At 45.9% G+C, this 5,170-nt stretch overlaps 1 non-coding gene and 1 pseudogene across 1 annotated transcript; one reads left to right on the top strand and one right to left on the bottom strand.

Annotated features, from left to right (window-relative positions):
* The first annotated feature begins 1,115 nt into the window (after positions 1-1,115).
* On the top strand, positions 1,116-2,843 carry LOC140197434 (heat shock 70 kDa protein 1B-like; annotated as a pseudogene).
* Positions 2,844-4,787: 1,944 nt separating this feature from the next.
* On the bottom strand, positions 4,788-4,951 carry LOC140198533 (U1 spliceosomal RNA). Its single transcript, XR_011886195.1, has one exon. It is a non-coding gene; the product is annotated as a U1 spliceosomal RNA (small nuclear RNA).
* Positions 4,952-5,170: the final 219 nt, after the last annotated feature.

Genomic DNA, 5,170 nt, shown 5'->3' with positions numbered 1-5,170 from the left:
TCACCTTCCTGTCGTCCAGAACCAGTCTGACCGTTCTCCTCCGACCACTCTCAACAACGAGGCATTTTTGCTCACTGCATGGTTTTTGTTTTACACACCATTCTCTGTAAACCTTAGCGAATATTGTGAACGAACATCCCAGAGATCATTAGTTTCTGAGATACTCAAACCACCCTGTCTGGCACCAACAGGCATTCCACAGTAAAAATCACATTTCTTCCTCAATCCAATGTTTGGTCTGGACAACAACTTGACCATGTCTGCATGCAATTATGCACTGAGCTGCTGCCACATGATTGGCTGTTTAGTTGTTTGCATTAACCAGCAGACACACAGCTGTACCTAGTAAAGTGGTCACTGAGTGTCCGTCTGTGACAAACCCGATTCTGATCTGGAGCTGATCCTAGCACCTTACACCTCTGGCCCAAGGGAACCTCCAGCAGCGGGTCAACATATTAGGGCAATATCACTAATACAGACATCATCCACAACCTCCACAAGTCTTCTGTATCCTCCAGGACTACATCTCAGCATTGAGCCAAATTAAACAGTAAAGCTTTCCGACACCACAGCCATGAAATTGTTATAAAATAAAATTAATGCTCTGGCTGATTAATCTCAGCCGGCTTTTACACCATTTTTTAAATGTTCATGCTGGTTTTACCTTAATTAATTACTTTCCGCACTGTCGCCAAATATCTAAGATCGCCACTCAATCTTACAATATCATGCTGTATTCTGGCCAATCCACGGCTAAAGAAAGAGAAAGGCTCCCGGTCAGAGGTGAGGCGGAGTTCAGCGCTGTCAACCTCGATAGAAAGTCACTAAAAAGTCATCGGGTTAATTTCAATCCCATTAACAAATAAAATAAATGATTTCCATCGTAAATTGTCGTTACATAAATCTGAAAAACAATATTATCCCCACACCACATACACACTTGATGTTTGTTTCATAACCGACACTACACGGGGAGTATCGCTGAGAGCCCGCAAGCCGCTGGGACTTTGCGAAAATTCTGGAGGTGGCGAGGTAGATCTGGTGCAGAGTCTGGGAGAATCTGACAACACTAACATCGCTGCGTTACGGATAACCTTTTACCCAGAGGAAATCTCCTCCATGGTGCTGACCAAGATGAAGGAAATTGCTGAGGCTTACCTTGGCTGCAGAGTCACCAATGCTGTCATCACTGTTCCTGCTTACTTCAATGACTCCCAACGCCAGGCAACCAAAGATGCTGGTGTGATAGCTGGTCTCAATGTCCTGCGTGTCATCAATGAGCCAACAGCAGCTGCCATTGCCTATGGTCTGGACAAGAAAGGCAAAGGGGAGCGTAATGTTCTCATCTTTGACCTGGGTGGTGGCACCTTCGATGTGTCCATTCTCTCCATCGATGACGGTATCTTTGAAGTGAAATCAACAGCTGGTGATACCCACCTGGGAGGAGAAGACTTTGACAACCGCATGGTCAATCATTTCAGTGAGGAGTTCAAGCTGAAATACAAGAAAGACATCAGCCAGAACAAGAGAGCGGTGAGGAGGCTGCGGACAGCCTGTGACAGAGCAAAGAGAACGCTGTCTTCCAGCACCCAAGCCAGTATTGAGATTGACTCTCTGTTTGAGGGTGTTGATTTCTACACCTCTATCACAAGGGCTCGCTTTGAGGAGCTGAACTCTGACCTGTTCAGGGGCACTCTGGAGCCAGTGGAGAAAGCCCTGAGAGATGCCAAGCCGGACAAATCCCAGATCCATGAAATTGTCCTGGTCGGCGGCTCCACCCGAATCCCCAAGATCCAGAAGCTGCTGCAAGATTTCTTCAACGGTAGGGAGCTAAACAAGAGCATCAACCCCGATGAGGCCGTGGCCTATGGAGCAGCTGTCCAGGCGGCCATTCTGATGGGCGACAAGTCGGAGAATGTTCAGGATCTGCTACTCCTAGATGTTGCTGCTCTGTCATTGGGGCTGGAGACGGCAGGTGGAGTCATGACCACCCTTATCAAGCGTAACACCACCATCCTCACCAAGCAGACCCAGATCTTCAGCACCTACTCTGATAACCAGCCTGGTGTCCTTATTCAGGTGTTTGAAGGCGAGAGAGCCATGACCAAGGACAACAACCTTCTGGGCAAGTTTGAGTTGAGTGGCATCCCTCCCGCTCTTCGTGGCGTACCCCAGATTGAGGTGACCTTCGATATTGACGCCAATGGCATTCTCAGTGTCTCTGCTGTTGACAAGAGCACCGGGAAAACAAACAAGATCACCATCACCAACGACAAGGGCAGGCTGAGTAAGGTGGAAATTGACAGGATGGTGCAAGATGCAGAGAAGTACAAGAATGAGGATGAAATGCAGCGGCAGAAGATTGCAGCCAAGAACTTCCTGGCTTCAACATGAAGGGCTCTGTGGAGGATGAGAAGATGGCCGGAAAGATCAGTGCTGAGGACAAGAGAAAAGTCATTGTCCTGTGGAACCAGACAATATCCTGGCTGGAGAAGAATCAGATGGCAGAGAAGGAGGAGTTTGAGCACAAGCAGAAAGAGCTGGAAGAACTCAGCAATCCCATCATTGCTAAACTGTACCAAGGAGCAGCCACAGGGGAATCGTGCAGGGCACAGGCTGGGACTGCCAGTTCTGCCGGACCAGCTATTGAGGAGGTGGATTAAAGGACTGTAAATGTGACTGTCTGGGGCTTGCACGGTTTGAGCTCTCTCGACACTTCAGTGGGTCTGATGCTGATGTTGGCACTTGGGAATAGTCTTCACTGTAACACCACGGGGTCATGTCAATGTCCTGAATCTGGCTGTGATGTACTAATTGTAAACACTGGTAACTGGGTCTATTCAATTCCTTTGATCTGGTTTTCTGTATTGGGTTGCTTTATTTTTTTTTAATGTCATCTGTTTTGGAATGTAAACTTTGTACAGTTTTAGTTATCTTGTAACATGTTTTTAATAAATCTTTAAATTTTTTAAAAATTGGGTGTAATTATATTTCATCATCAGAGAAAGAAAACTTGCCATTTTGTTGTATCACTGTATCTCAATAAATGTTCCCTCCTCTTCCTCCCTTTCCCAGGGATATCTTCCTTCTAATTTCCAGCACACCTTCTTTCTGGATCTCTTTTGTCAACACTTCCACACTCTCACAGGTGCAGTTTGGCATTACTTTCCCAGAAGGCTTTTGGTTCTTCAAGAAGGTGACCAGTCCCCAAAGTTGACAGATCTAGTGATGTTGCCCTTCGCCAGTAGCTCCTGCAATGTCCCCAAAAACAGCTTAATTCGATGCCTTGGGAGAGAATCCCATATGCTGGGAATGACGATTGGTATTGGCAGCAGGCTGAGTTTTGAGGTGTGGGTTTGGACAGGTACATGGAGGGGAGGTGATTGACAGGTTGCGGGCAACTGGGACTAGCCGGGAGGATGCTGTGTGGGGCTTGGACAAGTTGGGTGGAAGGGCCATTTCCCAGCTGCATTCCACACAATTGTTGGCGTTTCTGTGCATCACCAACATCGTATCACGTCAGGATGTAAAGGAACTTTATCAGCCAAGGACAACCTGCAGCAGGTCTTCAAGGCACTGGAGTGATACCACCAACTCTAGATACACTTTATTTATACCACCGATATATGTTGTGAATTTTTTGTTTTGTGGCAGCAGAACATTGCAATACATTATAATTTTTAAAACTTTGTATAAAATACGATAAGAAATACATATAAAATAAATGAAATAATTATTGCAGAATGGCGGCAAAATATTGTGAGTTAGTAGGCTTGAGGTCAGAATTCTGATGGCAGGGATGAAGAAGTTGTTCCTGAAAAGTTGGGTGTGTGTCTTCTGGCTCCTGTACCTCCTCCTTGAAAGTCAGGCAGTATCTATGTTGGGAAATGAACAGTGGACCAACAGCAGACTGTAAGCAGAAACTCATCAAATCCACTGGCAACAAGTACCCTGCTCATGGACTTTATCTCTTGGCCCGAGGACCAAGTTAAACTATTTTACCACAGTGAGATATTCCTGCATTAACGCCGTGTTGATTGGCGCCTGTGGCATTTAAAACTATCTTCCTTAAATAGTGAACTTCCTCTGCCCTCTACAATCGAACATGGAGGATTGAATACGGGGTGGAAAAAATACTCCAAGGGACAAAAGATGCTATGATCGGCACCAACATACGTTAAGTGCCGGCTGAAGTCATCATCTGCAGAGGGAAACGGACAGTCGACGTTTCGGATTAGACAGACCCTTGATCTGGAGTTTTCAACTCTGTCCCGAAGGAGTTGTAATCTTGAGATTATGATTCCTGGATGTGGATATTAAGGGAGGAAATATCGCCTTGGGTCTGAAAGTTGGAAAAAATATCCGATGAATGTTTCTTTCGGGTTCTTCTCCGCTGCGAGTGGGAGTGGTTGGGTGGCGCGGAATATACCCCTCAACTACAGTTGTGTTATAGAAGATGAAGTAGCAGAGTGCCACGTGAGTGAGTAAAATTTGAAAACTGTACAGAATGAAATAGTCATGAATTCAGAGTTATTGAATGGTTTGTCGTAAATAATTTTCTCAAGTGTATTTTGTTTGGAGAAAACGGATGGGAGAAGGTAAGTCGCCGCCGAGACCCATCAGCAGGGCCCCCAGTATTTTTGTAACCTTACAAGGGAGTGGGTCTGGAAGCAGCGAGACGTACGAAGTGAACCATCGGTCGTCAATACACGCACTGAGTACTGGAAGACTGTACACAACTTGCAGAAAACTCTTAACAGGGGAATCTCTGTCTTTAGATTAGAAATCAGGGGAGAGCGCGAACGCAGTCCCCCACTACCACAAATTTTGCAGTCGAGTATCCCGCATTTGGGGACATCGCAGGCGTCAGCACACCCGAAGTGCAATGGGATAGCCTCGTCCTGGGAGAACCGCCTTAATGATCACGGTCTCTCCCCTGCCAGGTAAGTATGCTTTTTCTTCTCTGCCATCCACGTGCATGCTTAACCCACACCCCTCAATATTCAGGCAAACAAATGTTCTAAAGATCTATTTCCTACTATTCCACGTGCTCCTCCTAAAATACTGTTAGCATAAATGCCACAAATCTAGATTATTTGATTAACTGCTGTAGTTTACTGGTGACAAATCCCAGACCTTAATCTGCATGTTTTCTAAAAAAGGAAATGTG

Source organism: Mobula birostris, chromosome 5, assembly GCF_030028105.1.
Source record: "Mobula birostris isolate sMobBir1 chromosome 5, sMobBir1.hap1, whole genome shotgun sequence".
Lineage (NCBI taxonomy): Eukaryota > Metazoa > Chordata > Chondrichthyes > Myliobatiformes > Myliobatidae > Mobula > Mobula birostris.
Note: the sequence above shows the minus strand (reverse complement) of the source record. Positions and strands in the feature narration are given on the sequence as shown.